At 39.3% G+C, this 18,424-nt stretch overlaps 1 protein-coding gene across 6 annotated transcripts in view; it reads right to left on the bottom strand.

Moving 5' to 3' along the window:
* ANKRD46 (ankyrin repeat domain 46) overlaps positions 1-15,491 on the bottom strand; it is a 219,115-nt gene extending 203,624 nt beyond the window's left edge. For all 6 annotated transcript variants that reach the window (XR_015725785.1, XR_006781093.2, XR_015725786.1 and 3 more), the window contains exon 1: positions 15,385-15,491. The gene's annotated coding sequence lies outside the window, so the exon portion shown is untranslated. The remainder of the gene's footprint in view (positions 1-15,384) is intronic.
* Positions 15,492-18,424: the final 2,933 nt, after the last annotated feature.

The raw sequence follows: 18,424 nt of genomic DNA, 5'->3' as shown, positions 1-18,424 counted from the left end.
ATGTGGGGCTTGAACTCACAATCCTGATATCAAGAGACCAATGCTCTACTGAATGAACTAGCCAGCGCTCCTCTCTGCTTTATTTTAGTTACTTACCATTATCATTCTCAATAATTCTTAATTAGTGAAAATTCAGAGTTGAGATGAAGCTCAATTTTTCTTAAAAAAAAAATGTACCTAACATATTGTTGTATGTTGATTATACCTCAATTAAAAAAAGATTTACAAAGCAAATTAATAGCATAAATATGATCCCAGGACTATTCGGAGATCTAAATCTCATTAAATACACCTTAGCAGACTTCATTTATACAAAATTAAAGTCCTAAAAAAAAATGACATTCCTGGGGCACCTGGGTGGATCAGTCAGTTAAGCATCCAACTCTTGATTTCGGCTCAGGTCATGATTTCAGGGTTGTGAAATTGAGATTCTCCCTCTCCCTCTGCCCCTCCCCCCTAAAAAATGACATTCCTACTTATTCATTTATTTGGTGTTGTTTAAAAATACAGGAACTACAACTTTTGTAAATTACTCATTTTCTAAATAGTTCACAAAATGTAAACCAGATTCACCTCAAATAGTCTGAAGGCACAAGACTCTGTTCTTAGGAGAAACTTGAATACTTCCATGAAGTTTTTACGACCAGGAAGGCCATTCAGGATTATCCAACCCAATCTCCTTATTTTACATAGAAGGATACTGAGAATCAGAAAGGCTATAACTTAACCTGCTACTTTACAAGCAAGCTACCCCTTATCCTCAAGATTCTAACTCCATTCATGATTCACGGTGGAAATATAAGGTACATCATCCTCAACATAACAGTTTGTCACAATTCTATTGTGATCTGTCCCCATCTAATGCTTTAAATGGTGCACCAGATGGATGCTAGCACGTACGGCATGCTTCACACAAAACACCCATCCTAGTGACTTGGTGGACGAGGGCCCTCCCTAGGCTATACGAGCCCACAGAAGATCTAGTAGACTTCTTTGAGGTGTGCTCTGATTGCATGTGAAGCTATGTGGATCACCGCGGTCTAGAGCTCCATACTGCTTAGTGATGGCCTACATAGACCCTTAAAAGTCAAGAACTCCTGACACATCATTATTAGACCCACATCCTACCTCACTTATTCCAAACTCTAGGGGCCCTGGTAAATAAGGATATACGATGAAAAAACGACTGAAGAGAGGACTAAGGAACCAACTTAACCAAATAGCCTCTAAAAATGGCATGGTTACGTATAGCCACAAAAGGACCACCATTTGGGGTGTGAGACAGTTCCTCTTTTTTCCTTAATTCCCTAAGAATTAAGGATAAAATCTTTGGTAGGAATCAAGTAAAGGATGAAGAGTAGATGTCTGAGACTTTAAGGGAAGCCTTTGTTTCCTTGCCTGCTCCCCCCCCCCTTTGGACTAGGGGGCAACCTATTTTGGGGAGGCATCTTCTGATACCCAGAGAAAAGAAAATAGGGAGTGACATACAAATGACTCTAGGTTCAAGAAAAGAGAAATAGGGATTTCCCCCCCTAAATTTTTTAGTCCATTTTAGGAGGATAAAAATAAGAATTACAGAGAGAAGTTGTATTTTTTGGCTGGTGCTTTCCTCATGCTGCCACTTAGGAACCTAAAATGTGGGGCACAAAGTGGGAAATGCTAGTATTCCAAGGCAGAGCTGAATCAGCAGTCCTGATAGCTTCGTCAATAGAACAGTAATTCCAAGTGAAAAGGACAATGAATTACAGCAATCTTCTTTCCGACTGAGACCTGGCCCCCACAAAGCCTCTCCTGTTAAAATGGCAGATCCGTGAGTTTGCTCAGTTTAAGTGTATGTACTCTGAGTTCTAGGGACTCTTTCAGAAATGGGAGTAGGGCTGGCAAATCCCTACATCATTTTCCCAAGGAACTATTTTTAGAGACTGCCCAGAGACCTACCAGGTCATTGTGACCAACAAGAGAAAAAGTGGTTAGTGACTAAGGACTTCAAGTTTTTAGCTACATGGCTCTTCATATAATAATTCCCTTGGTAAGTCCCAAGACATAAATTCTTAAAGTTATAAAAATACCCCTAAGCCCCACAATATATCATCAAAAATACTTAAAAGCAGCACTAAATACTAGCACACCAGAATGCTGAGAACTAGTACTGCAGTTATTATGCTAGGCACTTTACATTTAAAATTTAAATAGCCACAATACTGGATAATGTAACTCTAATATACAATAAATTTCTATCTATATATGTCTGTTTCTGGCTCTCTACTCTGTTCTAATAGTCTATGGGATATATATGTGCCAATATCACACTGTCTTAATTACTTTGGCTTCATCATAGTTCTTGATATCTTCTATGGCACGTCTCCCAACACTGTTCATCAAAATCATTATAACAATTATTTGCAATCTTCTATCCCATCTGAGTGTCAGGATTATTTTGACATGTCCCACGGAAAGCCTATTGGAAATCTGTTTACTATGCCAAGTCATACCCTTGAACATGAACTATCTGGATATTCTCTGCTATCTTTTTAGACATTTTTATAATTTTCCCCATGAAGGTCTTGTACATTTTTATATGTTTTATTTTTTAAAAACTTAACTGTTTTTATTTCTGCTGTGATTGAGGTCCTTTTTTTACTACAGTTTTAATTTGTTATTACCAGTACAAAGAATGAAACTGATGCAAATGTGCTGACTCATATCCGCAACCCTGCTGAATTCTTACTAATTCTATTAATACATCTATAGGTTCTCCTGAATTTTCTATGTATTACCGTATCACTTACATTAAGTACACTGTGTTAGTTTAAAAACATGCCTGCAAAATCTTCACTACATCTTTCTTCAAGAGGTTGAGTTAAAATGCCCTCCCCTCGAGTATGGGCTTACTAACGCACTACTAACAAACAGGATACAGTAGAAGTGGTTTGTAAGATAGGTCATAAATTAGACAATGCAGCTTCCTCCTTACTCTCTCACGGATTACTCACTCTGAAACAAGCCAGCTGCCATGTCATGAGGACACCCAAGCAGTACTAGAGAGGTTCCTGTGATGAAGCACTGCCAGCAGACAGCAAGGAACTGAAGCTTTTTGCCAAGTCTTGTGAGTGAGCCACCTTGGGAAAAATCCTCCAGATCCAGCCACGCCTTCAAATGGCTAACCCTGGCTGAAATCTTCACTGAAATACTCTGAGCCTGAACCATTCAGCTGAGCCACTTTCAAATTCCTGACCCACAGACATCATTATTTTAAACTTTTTAGTTTTCAAATTTATTGGCATAAAAGTTATTCATCACATACTTTCATGACTAAAAAACAAATCTCTATTATATCTGCATTGTTTCCTTTTTTGTTTCCGATGCTGTTTATTTGTGCTTTTTCTTGTTTTGCTTTTCCTTCCTAGATCATTACTGGTAGAAGTTTGTGTATTTAGTTTTTCAAAGAATCAGTTCTGGGATGCCTGAGTAGCTCAGTCGGTTAAGCGGCCAACTCTATTTCGGCTCAGGTCATGATCTCACAGTCCTGGCGCTGAGCCCCGCATCCCCATCTGGCTCCAAGCTCAGTGGGGAGTCTGCCGCTTCCCCTGCATGTGTGCGCTGGCTCGCTCTCAAATAAATAATCTTTAAAAAAAAAAAGAGAGAGAAAGAACCAGCTCCGCTGTTTTACTGCTTCTGGTTTGTCCTGTTAATTTCTTCTACTTTAAGTTTTATATGTGGTTTCTTTTTTTTTACCTTCTTGATTTGTATCCTTAACTCACTTTTAATCTTATCTTTTAACAAATTTACTTAAATCTATATAATCTTTTTAAAAAAAGAAAGATAAAAATCTATAAATTTACATTGAAGTGTCAACTAGACCCCACTGGTTTTCACATGCAGTATTTCACATTGTTGCTTAAATGTTATATAATTTCTGTGATGGCCTCTTTAAACCTATTAATTATACAGAAATCATTTTAAATACCCAAGCATGGGATTTGAAAACCTTTTTATTAATTTCTAGTTTATTTGCATTGTGGTAAAAGAAAATGGTCTTTGGGGCAAGAATTTATTAAAATTTACAGACTTTCTTTTGGTTAATGTGCCATGTGTATCTGAAAAGAATGTATGAAGCATTAGTTGAAGACAGGATTCAACTCTCTATATACATACATTTGATCAATCTTGTTAATTTTATTGTGGAAGTATTCTTATTTTTCCAATTTTTTTGCCATCTGATATATTGGTTTCTGAAAGTAGTGCTACAGTTTTTCCCCACGACTGTGAATTTATCGATTTTTTCTGTAATCCCACCTAATTTGGGGTTACATTTTGAGACTATGTTTCGGTACATGGATCACTGCTCTATCTTCCCAGAAGACTGTTTATTAGTGTGCTTCTTTATTCCTATTAATGTTTCTTGCCTCAACATTTGACATTAATGATATTAACATTATGTTATTACTATGGTTATATTCTATTCTACAGTTATAACTTTGGGGGGATAGTTTCCTATTTCAACCTTTACGGATAGTTTTGTTTTAGATGTATGTCTGGTAAACAGGAAACTAGATTGCTTTTTAACAGTTCTGAAGGTTTTTTTTCCCACGGTGAGTTCAGTCAACTTATATTTTTTATGATTTCTATGATTTTCTATGATTTTCTATCATTTTTCTATGATTTCTAACCTATTTGGACTGATTTCCACCTATTTTGTGTTTTCTGTTTACCATCTATTTTGTGTTTTCTACTTATTTTTTCTTCTTTGTGTCTTCTGTTTATCATCTTTTTTTCCTTCTCTATTCCTTTTCTTCGACTAGTTATTCAAAAATTTTGACATGCATGCTAACAATGTTTCTTAAAGTCTAAAATTATCTAGAATTTTATTCTGAACACAATGACCAGAATGCACTATAACCACCACAGACCACTCCATGATTGCTGTCTAATAGTTTTAGCTTTATCTTTATTTTTTTTTTATTTTTTAAAGATTTTATTTGTTTATTTGACAGAGATAGAGACAGCCAGCGAGAGAGGGAACACAAGCAGGGGGAGTGGGAGAGGAAGAGGCAGGCTCATAGCGGAGGAGCCTGATGTGGGGCTCGATCCCATAACGCCGGGATCACGCCCTGAGCCGAAGGCAGATGCTTAACCGCTGTGCCACCCAGGCGCCCCTTTAGCTTTATCTTTAAAAAATACCAAACCCCAAACCCCTAAAACTTAAAAAAAAAAAAAAAAGTTAACTAAATTTATCAACATTTTATCAATCAGTTCACTCTTTTTCAAAAAATCCCATGCCTCCCCTCTGGATTCACTCTTCTGGCTGAAGTTCACTTTCCACTTCTTTTAGTGAGATTCTGTGAGAAGTAGCTGCTTTCAGTCTTCACAAATTTGCAGATGACTTGTTTTGACTTTATTCTTGACTAACAGTTCAGGTGATCGTGAGGTTGTAGTTGCCAGTTACTTTCCCTCAGTCCCCTGAAGCTCTCGCTCTGATCCTTCCAGGCATCTTATTGCCAGGAGATGTCTGCTTCCGTTCAGTTGTTCTTGTGTAGGAATGTCTTTGTCTTCGTTTGGTTTAAAATTTTTCACTTTATCCCTAATGCTCTACAGTTTTATTGGGATCTATTTAGGAGGACTATTTATCCTGGTGGGAATTCAGAACGTATCTGTAATCTAAGTACTCATGCTTTTCTTAAATTCTATCAAATTCTCTTCAACTAGTGCTTTTCAACCATATCTTCCTATTAATGTTGGAAACTCAACAATCAATATATCCTTTAAAAAAAAAAGTTTTTCTGTGCTACATTCTAGGTCCAGTTCTCAGCTCCATCTTCTAATTCACTTATGCTCAGGCTGATCTGAGTCTAAAAGTTTATTACACTTAAAAAAAACCTCAACTACTGTAATTTTTCATTTCTAAGAGTTCTAATTAATTCTTCATATCCACCTGTTGTTACTTTTTGTTTCATAATTTATGGTTCATTTTTTTTTAAATATTTTATTTATTTATTTGACAGAGAGAGAGACAGCCAGCGAGAGAGGGAACAACAAGCAGGGGTAGTGGGAGAGGAAGAAGCAGGCTCCCAGAGAAGCAGGGAGCCCGATGCAGGGCTCGATCCCAGGACCCTGGGATCACGCCCTGGGCCAAAGGCAGACGCTTAACGACTGAGCCACCCAGGCGCCCCATGGTTCATTTTTAATAAATATGAGTCCTTTTTCTCTTTGAGCATATAGACACTTAAAAATCTTTGCTGGATGGTTTCCTAAAATTTTTTACAGCAGGCCTGAATTTGTGTTCCAATGCTCGTATTATTGGATGAGTTCTTCTTAGCACTTAGCATCTTCTTCATTCCTTTTGGAATTTGTGCTGCAAGCTTATTTTGGGAGAAAGGTTTGTTTGTTTTTGTTCTCCATTCCTTCTCCCCCATGCTTACTCCTTCTGAGAGCTGCCTCCACTTCGCCTCCTGGGAATGCAGTTCAGAACCACGTCTTATAAAAGGTAGGTATGAGCTCCTGTCTCTCAGTGAGAGTGGGGCTATTACAGATTTAGTCGCTGAGCTGAAGTCCAGTTCAGTTCCTGGCTGTGAGACTGCCATGTCCTTCTGCCTTGCTAGGTCCAGCTTCTTTAAGCCATTTGATTCTAGCAGCCGTCAAGAACAGTTTTATTTGGACTCTTTTCCTGCTTGGGGAATTTCTACTCAAAGCCTTGACTTCAAGCCATAATCTTACTCCATTCCTGTCCTGTGTGAAGCACTTTTAATCCTTATCACCCAGCAGGAGCCAAATATCTGCCCTGCCCCCCCACCGCCCACTTCCAGAACAGCTGCAGCTCCACTCATCGCACTGTGCTTCTACTCTATAGAGATGTTTAATTTATGTATTGTTCTGCTACATCTTTCTGGTTCCCTCTTTTCAAGTTTGATTAATTATGGCCATGTACTGAAACATGAACTTAATGTACCATTTTGATCTAAAACCAACTATGTGTGTTTGTTTTATCCTCAGAAGCCTACTCCCACTGTAGTGGACATATTGGCTGCCTACTTAGTATCTATTCCTACGTTTTTCTGCCCCATAGTACCCAACAGTATAACTCTTCACTGCCCACATGCCTTGAAGGGGTTAGTCCTGATTATATTGAGCCATGTAGTAATTACATTCCCCTAGCTATAGTGGTTTATGTAGAGGTAGACATGGGACCAGTCCAATAAGACTCTGCTTGAAATGCTAGAGTGACACATTCTCTTTTTTCCCCCCTAAAAATACAGTGTGTAAATAACACCTAAAATTGCTTTATTTTGACATATATTTTATATACATGTGCACACATACACACACATATATGCATGCGTCCACACACATATAGGAAGCACACAGGGTAGAGAGAAAAAGGGAGTCAAGCCTTGATTAAACCTCATTTGAAGCACATATTAGCTCTGGATTTTTTAAATACATGCATCAGTAAAGTCCCTTTTTTATTAAGACAGTTTAAATCAGGTTTTCTGTTACTTAGAGCCAAATATTTAACACAGAACCTAAAGTGGTCATTGCTACTTGATAACTAACCTACTGCTATATGTGCCTGTCACACATGCTGTATGTGCTTTCTAAGAAGGAAAAAATATTGTTTTTGTTACATGTTTCAGAGAAAGACAAAGGTCCAAGGAAGGGTGGGGTGTGATGATATCTAACTCGCTTCAAGAATGAGATGAATTAAAGCCTAAGAAATCCCGCATTTAAATGGAACAAACAGCACAAGGAATTGGATGCTGACTGAGAGCTGAGTAAATTCTAGGAACTGACCACGGAGATAACCCAGAGAACAAGTTGAAAAGATACTCTGATTTTGCTTTTTAAGAAAAAAATCAACATAACAGTCAACAGGCAAAACACAGAAAAAGATGGGGAAGGGGCAGAGAAAGACTTTAATGAAAGAAGCAGTACTATTTGGCAATTGGGATAAAAAGTGACTGACTTAACTTTAGGACTAAAAATGCCACCAAAGTTACAAATGACCAAACTCTTCCAACAATGTCACACTCGGAACATTTTAACATTAAACTTAATTTGGGGCGCCTGGATGCCTCAGTCGGTTAAGTGTCTGACTCTTGATCTCAAGGTTCTGAATTCAGGCCCCACACTGGGCACCATGCTGGGTGTGGAGCCTACTTAAAAAACAAAATGAAACTTAGAGTAAAGGAAAAAAAGACATTGTAATTAGTAAGAGAAAATACATAGGTTATTTGGCTAATTTTAATATATTTAGTTTAAAAAGTAAAATACAGCCAAGTAGTCTCATAAAGACCCAACGTGGAAAAGGTAGCTAAATAAACTGTATTCTTGGAGTTATTTCTGACTGACTTGCTACCATCCCTAAATAACATTGTGCACATATCTTTTAAGTGATTATATTCAGAAATTTATGAAAAGTACTACTTATTAGTACTTAGCAACATATTTATGGATATGTCTCCTCAGGCAGGGGAAACAAAAAAGAAAAATAAGCTATTGGGATTACATCAAAATAAAAAGCTTTTGCACAGGAAACCATCGACAAAACAAAAGGCAACCTACTGAATGGGAGAGGGTATTTGCAAATGATATACCCAATACTGGGTTAATATCCAGAATATATATAGAACTTACAGAACTCAACACCAAAGACAAATAATCCAGTTTAAAAATGGGCAAAGAAGCTGAACAGACATTTTTCCAAAGACTACAGACGGCCAGAGACAGATCATGAAAAGCTGCTCAACAACACTAATCATCAGCGAAATGTAAATCAAAACAATGAGCTATGACCTCACACCAGTCAAAATAGCTAGTCACAAAAAGACAAGCGATAACAAGTGTTGGCAAGGACACAGAGAAAAGGGAACCCTCCGGCACTGCTGGGGGGAATGGGAATTGGTGCAGCCACCATGGAAAACAGTATGGCAGTTCCTCAAAAAATTAAAAGTAGGAATACCATACAATCCAGGGATTTCACTACTAGGTATTTAACCAAAGAAAAGAAAGACACTAATTTGAAAAGATAATATGCACCCCTATGTTTATTAAAGCATTATTTACATTATTTACAACAGCTAAGATATGGAAGCAACACAAGTGTTTATCCATAGATAAATGGATAAACACACACACACACACAGTTCCTTTGTCACTGATTTATTTTTATAAATAAAGTTTTATACACACACACACACACACACACACACACACACTGGAATATTACTTGGCTATTAAAAAGAATGAGATCTTGTCATTTGCAACAACATGGATAGACCTAGAGGGTATTATGCTAAGTGAAATAAATCAGACAAAGAAAGACAAATACCATATGATTTCACTTATATGCGGAATCTAAAACAAACAGAAACAGATTCATAAATACAGAAAACAAACTGTTAGTTGCCTGTGGGGATGGGGAAAGGGGAAATGGGCAAATTAGGTGAAGGAGATTAAGAGGCACAAACTTTCAGGGGAAAAAAAAGTACTACTTATTGGATAGCTTATCGAATACATACAAATACCAGTATTTCTTTGGTATATATGTGTTTATGGTTACATGAAAGAGCTAGAGACAACAAATTGTCCATTTTTTAATCAAATGGGTATATTTCTACTATTTATTTGACATGTTTTAGTCTTAGAATTGTTTTGTTTCTCTAATGATTACTGACGATAAAGATAATAAGTATTTAAGGTTTCTATTTTTTTTTTTAAAGATTTTATTTATTTATTCAACAGAGATAGAGACAGCCAGCGAGAGAGGGAACACAAGCAGGGGGACAGGGAGAGGAAGAAGCAGGCTCATAGCGGAGGAGCCTGATGTGGGGCTCGATCCCATAACGCCGGGATCACGCCCTGAGCAGAAGGCAGACGCTTAACCGCTGTGCCACCCAGGCGCCCCAGTATTTAAGGTTTCTAAACACTGTCTTGGAGGAATTGCAAACGATCTTAGTGAACAAAGAGAAGCTTCAGAAAACCTGAACAGCACTAAAACTAGAACAAGTTCCCAATTCTGGGTATGTCACCAAAGGAAATAAAATCACTCTCTCAAAGAGATATCTGCATGTTCATTGTAGCATTATTCACAACAGCCAAAATTTGGAAATAACCTAAGTGTCAGCTGACAGCTAAATAATACAGAAGATGAAGATGTGGTGTGTGTGTGTGTATATGTATGTGTGTGTGTGTGTGTGTGCGTGTGTGTGTATATATAATGGAATACTATTTAGATATAAAAAAGGAGGAAATCCTGCTATTTACAATACCATAATTAAACATGGAGGACATTATGCTAAGTGAAATAAGCCAGACACAAAAAGACAAATATTGTATGATCTTATTTATATGTGGAATTTTAAAAAGCCTAATTCATAGAACCAGAAAACAGAATGGCGGTTGCCTGGGACTGAAGGGTGGAGGAAGTGAAGTTGGTCAAAATGTACGAACTTTCAGTTAGATGACTAAGCTCTGAAGTTCTAATGAACAGTACAGTGATTATAGTAATACTGTATTGTATACTTGAAATTTGCTGAGTAGATCTTAAGTGTTGCAACACACACACACAAAGGTAACTATGTGAGGTCATGGATGTGCTAATTAACCTGATTGTGGTAAACATTACACAGTGTATAAGAATACTAAATCATCACATTGTACCCCTTAAAAAATCATGTTGTGCAACCTAAATATATACAATTTTATTTGTCACTAATACCTCAATAAAGCTGGAAGAAAAAGGAACAAGCATCCCTTAATCTGGAAATTAGCTGTTCCTTTGTCACTGATTCTATTTTTATACATAAAGTTTAAGTTGATTATTCTCACGTCTACTTCTTGGTTCATAAAAAAGGGACTTTATTACAAAGACATAACTATAAACTTAAGTTTTAATAATAGCAAAAATTATTTTAAATAGGTAAATCCTTTGTCAACACCACAACAGAGTTCTTTATGGAATGCCTGCATATAGTCCAATTCTCTAATTATTTTCCTTGTAAGAAATCTAGAAAAAGTCTTTAGTAGAACGGTACTAAGCAAATTTGGCATGACAATTCAATAGTATAGTGACAATCTCAAAAGTTCTTTCATTTTTAAAGGATGAATAATAAAACAAAGTCAATATGGAGTCAATGAAAAATTCTGCACCAGAAGAGAAGAGGTTCTCTCCGTGAAGAAAAGCATACCACTGAAAATTATTTACAATAAGATTGAAAAAGAAATCCAGAAAAAAATGCGCTTTAGGAATATACAAAAAATTAAGAACTCAGGGTGAGGAAAAAAATAGTATTAGAAGGAGACTGGGATAAAACAAAACTGTAAATTAAGTAAAAACATAAAAGAAATTTAAAATCCAAATTGTAAGCAGTAAGAAACAGAACAAATGACTGCAGAAAATAAAATCTGGGACAGAAAGGCCTGCTTAAGAAGCGATGCAAAAGAAAAGAAAAAAGTTCAGGATGTGTGACACAATTAATACAACTAGAAACCAGAGCCAACCCATGAAAAATCCCCACAGGAAAAAAATGAAAAAACAAAACAAAAAAAGGCACAAACTTAAGAAAACACTTCCCTCAAGTGAAAAAAAAAGATTGAAGGACCTGTCATCTTCCAGATAAAATTAATGGATTAAAAAATTAGTAGCTATAACACTAAACTTTGAAATATTTTAATCACTCTAAATCTTTACAACACAGAGCTGTACCTACTATGGAAACAGTACACAGGATCATGGAAAGAGCTTATATCCACAGCTAAGATGGTGTAAATCGGCCACATGCTGTGTATCTCACTGATTAGTTTGTATTTGTATTTGGGCATTAACCTACTCCGGGTAAACACAAGAACCTAAGCTTATGTCCCTAAATAAAAATTGCACTCTTTTTGTTTTTGCTTTTTGTTTTTACATTTAACCCCCTTTTTAAACCACGCCGTCTTCTATTATTTATTTGCAATGAGGTATTAGTCTTCACACTTTATAAGTAACAGAAGTGTAGTTTTGCACTTATGAATTAATTCTTTTAACAGAAATGATGTATATCAGCACAGTCAGTTCTTACTACTACTGAGATAGCATACTTCAAAATAAATCCTAGTTCTCAATTTCTGGAGTGTATTTTTGTTTCTAAATGCACAGCTTGTAACGCTTGTAAGTTTAATTTTTTAACCTGAGGTAAGAACAAAGTGGCAAAAGAACACACTCCATTCAAGCACTTTCATGAGTCCTGAAATACGTTATATAAAGGACAAGCTTCCTGGTGTATTGGTTTTGAAGGTTAATAATACATTATCAGTACTAGTAGTATAATTATTTACTTCACCAGTCATTGATAAAATAATCCAAGTCTAGTTGCTAAGCAGGTGAAGCTGGAAATAAAATTAGTCACTATGAAAATGACTACAGTGCTTTTAAATAATTCATATATGAAAAATTTACAGCTAACTTTTTCTGAAGAGTTGTCTATACTTGTAGATTCCAATTCCTCTCCTACTCGCTCTGTAAAACCAGGTTTTAGCCCAGGTTTTCTCACCCAATATTCTCCTGAAAGTGCTCTTGCATGGTTACCGAGGACCTTCACATTGCTAAATCCAATGGCCATTTCACAGTCCTCATCTTACATGACTTGTCAACTGAGCAGGAGCAGACACAGATGATCACTTTCTCCTTCCTGAAACACTCTCTTCACTTGGCTTCCAGCACTCCACATTACTACCTTCAAAGGCTTTTTTTCCTCCTCAGACTTTGAGGTTCTTAATCTCTCCAACCATTGAACATGGAAAGCCTAGAGCTCAATCCTTGATCCTTTAGACCAGATCTCATAAAATCTCATGGTTTTAAATACTATCTACTTGTTAATAATTCCCAAATTTCTATTTGAAGTTGGAATCTTTCCCATCAATTCCAGTCTCATATAACCCCACGTGAACAGGCATCTCAAACCTGACACACCTAGAACTAACTCATAATACCCACTCCACCCACCTCCCCTTATCTCTCCATCCTTAAATCTTCCCCATCTCAGTAAATAACAAATCCATCCTTCCAACAGCAGACAAAAGGCCTTGGAGTCATGCTTCATGCTTTTACCCCTACACTCCACATCCAATCCATCAGTAAATCCTGGCAGCTACAAGCTGGTCTAAGCCTCCATCACCTTTCACTTGGGATTCCTGAACCAACCTCCTAACCAGTCTCCCCTCTTCCATCCTTGCCCCCACAGTTGATTCTGAACGCAGCAGCCAGAGCGACTCCTTAAAAATGTTAAGTCAGATCCCCCAACTCCTCTGCTCAAAACCTTCCACCCACCCAGAGAAAAAGCCAAGGTCTTTACCAGGACCAGTCAGCTCTCAGACTCCCACTCTGCCCTCCCTTACTCTGCTCAAACCTGCTGGCCTCCTTGCTGGTCCTCCAGTAAGACTGGCAGTCTCTGGGCTTCTGCACCTGCCTGGTATACTCTTCCCCTAGATAGCTCCATGACTGTCCTTCACTCCCTCCAGCTTTGTTCAAGAATCTTCTTCATGACACTGTTCCTTATTTTAAAACCACATCCCCCTTAGCTGCTTTATTTTTCTTCTTAGCAACAGTTACCATCTGACTGGATATATTTTAATTTTTTCAAATTATTTTGTTTATTGTACCCACTCTCACATTCTTCCAGTGGAAAGTTTGCTCCATGAAGACAAAGATTTTTTTCCCCCACCCTTCCATCCCCAGTGTGTAGAACAGTGCCTGGCCATGGCAGGCAATATACATTTGCTACAAGAATGTTGAATATGCTAACTCTTATACCCTGATAAGGCTAAGAAATTTGGGAGACTCTAGTATCCAACCTCTTTCTCCTGGGAAATAGGACTTCCCTTATGATGTTCATAGGAACCATGGAAATTCTTTATGCTTCACAGTAACTCAATTTGCTCTAAACAACAGGCCAAAAATCTCTTCATTCCTTTTTACTTCAGTCTCTCTCCAGGGCCTTTCCTACATCCAGTAAGATACTAATTTACTGTCATTGAAAAATCTTTCATTTCCCTTTAGCACTACTGTCTTAATATTGTAAAGGCAAAGTGAACTCAATAACAATGGTATCAAAACACAAATAATGAAGAATAGTGATGAAGCATACAAACAACCAGATAAACCCAACTCTATTTCAAATCAAACTGCATTGGTAGTGGTGAGGGCCTTAGTCCAAGCTTACTTTATAATCCACTATAATCTGTAATGAGCAAACATTTTTCTCATTAAACTCCTTAAAAACGAAAAAGGAGTTGGTATAGGGCTCTTGCATATAGCCATGAAAATTAAGCCTGAGAGAAATCAGTTCAGGCTACAAATCAAATTAAACAAACAAAAATCTCTAGAACACGTATGGACAGGTAAAAGAACCAAGAACACTGAAGTAAGGCAGATGCTGCTCAAATCCCAGCTCACCCTCCGCTAGCTGTCTGACCTTCGACAAGTTAACTCAGACTCTCCGTGCTCAGTTTCCTTGTCTGTAAAATGGCAATGGTACCTCACAGGGTTGCTGTAAGGATTAAATAGAGGTATTAGGTATTTCAAACACTCAGCACCATGTCTGACACAGAGTAAGCACTGAAAATAGTTATTACTATAATTCCTATACCACTAATATTACAGCTGTTTAAACTAGGAGCTTCTTGGTACCACTGCTATTTTTTTTAAGAGTGAGAGGTGTCATTATTCAATGGTATAGTACCCCCCCCAGTTGTGTTCAGTAGCCAATTTTAAAGAATAAATGTATCTTTTCCTCGAGGCAGGGCTCTGTATTGGAAAACCTAACCACCCGTTTCCTAGCATTGCACATTAAGAGGCAAATGGCTATTTAAACACGGGGCTATGTGCCATTCTGGACTGTTCAGTCGCACCGCAACAGCTGTTTACACCTAGACTGCGGGTTCCTTACGATCCGCCACGTACAGCGGTGTTCCTGCCGCGAAAGCACACACTCGGTCCGGGCGCTACAACCAAATGCCAGCGGAGGGCTGCGGCTCAGACCTCCCGATTAACCGCGAGCGCGCCCCGCCCCGTTCCGCCCTGGGCCCGCCCGCGGCGGCCCGCAAACCCGGGCTGGCCCACTCCTGCGGACGACCACGGCCTTTACCCGCAAAAACAAACAAGAACCCTCGCAGGTCTTTTCCTAGCCCTGACGAACGGCACAGCCCTAGGGGGAAGCCACTCCGCACGCGCGACGCCCGATCGGGCTCCCTCCGGCCGCCGAGTAGGTGCGGGGGCTCCGGGCGGCCTCTCCCCCCGACCCCTGGCCCCTCGGCCAGGCTCCGGCCCGGGCCTCTCCGGTGCGTCTGGGCCGTTAGGGGAGGTGTCAGCGGTTCAGTCCTGGGGCCACCCACGGGCCCCGGCCCAGGTACCTTCGATACGGCCGAGCAGAGAAGGCAGCGGCGACGGCAGCAGGCTGAGAGAAGGAGAAGGGCGGGCCATAGAGACAGGCGGCTCTCCCCCTGGGCTAGAGCGGCCTCACGCCGCGTTGGACAGCACTCCCCCTGGAGGCGGGAGGCCCGCGCGGCTGCTCGGCTTGCCCAGAGCTGGAAGCAGAATGAACCTGCTCTGAATTTGGGAAAGGACCGAACCTGCGCGTGGGGAGAAGAGAATGACAGCCTAGGAAGAGGTTTTTCCGACTTGAGTCCAGGAGCATTTTGCACTATTCACATCCTTTTCTAAATATACATCCCACCCCCTCAGCTAAATGAAGGCTTCAAAGCAAGAACCATTTTATTAAAAGCTGTAGGCATCAATTAATAGTCACTGGCCTCGAGGTAAGGCTAATATATAACCCACACGGACACATTCATAATGGTAACTGACTGCTCTAATTCTAAAATATGATGCAAAGTTTTTTTTTTAATGGTTTGGATATTTACATCCCATTTTTTAGGATTTCTGGACTAAATGCTGCATGTATCCCCAGCCAAAACTCACTAAAAGTGTGGTGGGTAGTGGGGTGGTGGAAGTTACAGAAAATTAATTAATTAGCTAATTAATTATATATATATTTACTAGCTCTGTTTCTACAGACTTCCTCTGCACAGTGATCATCCCTTCTCTGAATTCTAGCACCACTTGCCTAACCAGGCCATCCTCCGGGATGTCTCGTGCCCATCCACTCAAGAGCTATTATTCAGTCTAACAGTTTGTTCTTCGTAAAGCCATGTGAGTGTTTAGGATGATTGTCAAATTCAAGAGAATCTCTCTCAAATTTCTTTCACATAAGAATTATGATTTCAGGGGGCGCCCGGGTGGCTCGGTCGGTGAGGCATCTAACACCTCATCTCAGGGTCATTAGTTAAAGACATTGGACATGGAGCCTACTTGAAAAGAAAAAAAGAATTATGATTTCAGGGCATTTCACATTTTCTGGTGAAGTGGCTAATCATAAGTATTAAGAACTCTCTGAATGAATGACTTTTATTAACCAATTTGTCATGGATGTCTTCCTTGTGGTTTGGGTTGAGTTTATAATATCTTCATTGACGCCCATAAATTGTGTCAAATCTACAAAGAATCTAAGCCTTTTCCAGATGTGCTGGTAGGATGCACTTCTCTTCATTAATTGGCTTACCAAACAATCTAGGAGCCTATTTATTACTTCTATTCAAACATATTTCTTACCCTTTGTGAATTACTGCTTTTGTTTGATATGAAAAAATGCAGGCACTCTGCAGACAGCTTTGTTCTCCGACGAGATTAAGGGAGTGAGATGTACTCTACACATGTTCTGTGACTCTTCCGTGTCAGCGCACCTGGGGACTTCAGCACATCGGTCGTTAGGAGTGCAGGAGAAGCCATTCCTGCACGTCAGCAGTAATGCTGCATGTGACCGAGAACCACATGAACGTATCCCATTAAATGCAAACCAGAGTATTCCCAACTGCATTTCTGCTAGCAAGAGCCCCCAAAAATCTGTATTAACTCCAATGCTACTCAACCAGAGAAGAGAGCCTTGGGAAATCTGAGCAGAAAGAGACGGCAGTCTTTATTGTAGTTAAAATATATTAATTCTGCAAGCTTTACAGAAACATTTGACCATGTGAACATACTTCCAGGGTCTTGGAAGCAACTGTACAAGAGAGAGGTGGGCTGTATTAGTTCCCTATTGTCCCTGTAACAAATTACCACAGACTTAATGACCTAAAACAACACTAATTCGTCATTTTATAGTTCAGGAGGTCAGAAGTCCAAAATCAGTTTCACCGGGCTACAGTCAAAATGTCGGCAAGACTGCGTTCTTCTGGAGGCTCTAGAGAGAATCCATTTCCTTCCCCTCTCCAGCTTCCAGAGGCTGCCCATTTTGTGTGGCTCGTAGCCCCTTCCTCCAGCCTCAAAACCATCAATGTAGCATCATTTCTCCTTCTGACCTTTGCTTTCACTCTTGCATCTTCTCTAACTTTGACCCTCTTGCCTCATTATAAGGAAACTTGGATTGTACTGGGCACACCTTGATAACCCTGAATCTCTCCATCTCAAGGTCTTTAACTTAATCACATCTGCAAAGTCCTTTTTACCATGCAAGGTAACATAGTCACAGGTTCTGGGGATTAAGACATGGACATCTTTGAGGGGATGTTATTCAGCCCACTACAGGGCATCCTGAAGCTCAAACTCCATTCCCTTCAGGGATATCTGCCTCTTCTTCCTCAATACCAAAATCTGTTTGGTCCCAGGTTCTGATTGCGAGCCTTCCATTGGGGAGGAATACCTGTAATTACAACTGGGATAAGTGTTATGAAGGAAGAGAGAAGAGACGCTACATAAAAGCAAATAATGTGGGACCTAATTTAGGTAGAAGGGCAGCAATGCCTTTGAAGAAGTGATATTGTATCTGAGACGCAAAGGATGAGGAAGAGTCATTTATGCAATGAGCAAGGGCAGTGTTCCAGATGAGGGGATAGTATGTGTAGCCTGGGAATGGTGATGTCAGAAGGTCAGTGTGGGGGCGCCCGGCTGGCTCAGTCAGTAGAGCATGCGACTCTTGATCTCAAGGTCCTGAGTTCAAGGCCCACATTGGGCATGGAGCCTACCGGAGAAGGAGGAGGAGGAGAAGAGGAGAAAGAGAAGGAGGAGGTCAGTGTGGCCCAGTTGTGTCCCTACCATCGAATCCTTTGTACTACCACAACGAATAGCATGTACTAGGTGCTCAAGAATATGACCTTAGTAGTTGTCAGCCCTGGCAGTACATTAGTCACCACAGGAGCCTAAAAATATCAACACCCAGGTCCTAGTCAACACCAAGTAAGAATTGTTTTGAAGTACGGCCCCGGCATCCGTATTTTTTTTTTTTTTTTGGATTTTATTTATTTATTTATTTATTTATTTATTTATTTTTAAAGATTTTATTTATTTATTTGACAGAGACAGAGACAGCCAGCGAGAGAGGGAACACAAGCAGGGGGA

This window comes from Ursus americanus, chromosome 9, assembly GCF_024610735.1.
Source record: "Ursus americanus isolate L20-20 chromosome 9, mUrsAme1.1.p, whole genome shotgun sequence".
In the NCBI taxonomy this organism is placed as follows: Eukaryota; Metazoa; Chordata; class Mammalia; order Carnivora; family Ursidae; genus Ursus; species Ursus americanus.
Note: the sequence above shows the minus strand (reverse complement) of the source record. Positions and strands in the feature narration are given on the sequence as shown.